The sequence below is a fragment of the Sinocyclocheilus anshuiensis genome, unplaced genomic scaffold (assembly GCF_001515605.1).
Source record: "Sinocyclocheilus anshuiensis isolate Anshui unplaced genomic scaffold, SAMN03320099.WGS_v1.1 scaffold2181, whole genome shotgun sequence".
NCBI lineage: Eukaryota > Metazoa > Chordata > Actinopteri > Cypriniformes > Cyprinidae > Sinocyclocheilus > Sinocyclocheilus anshuiensis.
Genome location: NW_015552262.1, coordinates 11,498 through 12,275, shown reverse-complemented (window position 1 = coordinate 12,275; position 778 = coordinate 11,498).

Sequence of the window (778 nt, the reverse complement as noted above, 5' to 3'; positions counted from 1 at the left end):
AAGATTAACATGAGATTGGGTGAAACTGTGTGTGTTATGCCCCCTTTAAAAATGTTTGTTTACATTGCATAATGTGTACAGTTTCATCTACTGTACTTTTCATCTACTTTATACAAATAGGTGTCAGTATACATTAATGGTCACAGTATGCAGTGAACAGTTCAGACAATTGTAGAGATTTGAGGTGAGAGTGACATCAGACGGGGCGCTGCAGGCCAAGGTATAAATTATTTTTTTCTTTTTTTCTTTTTTACGATCATTAGGAAATATTTCTCAATATGGGTCACTTTTTCATAACTCCTCACAGAGTGAGCATAACAGTCTATCTATATGTGGGTTCAACTGTGGATGTGACACATAAATGACGAAGAAAGCCAACATATTAAATGGCATGGGTGAATATGTTGTAGAGGGGGGTCAAAATGGCAATTCTCACCTGAGATTTAGAGCCAAAGTACAGGGTGAAAGAGAAAGATTGCAGCATTGTTATGTTATTTTTACACTGAGATTGATAGATCTGTTAAAGGGGTCATATAATGCTACATGCACTTTTACAAGTTGTTTGAACAGAAATGTGTGTTGGCAGTGTGTGTGCACAACCACCCTATAATGATAAAAATCCACCCAGTGTTTTTTTTTTATCTGGTTAAATGTTTTCCCCTTTCTCAAATCGAGCCGATCTCAGATGCCTGTCTGTGTGATATCACACAGACAGGCCCCTCCCACGATAGTTTGATTGACAGTAGCGTTTCAGCACAGACTGGACTGGTGTCTTACC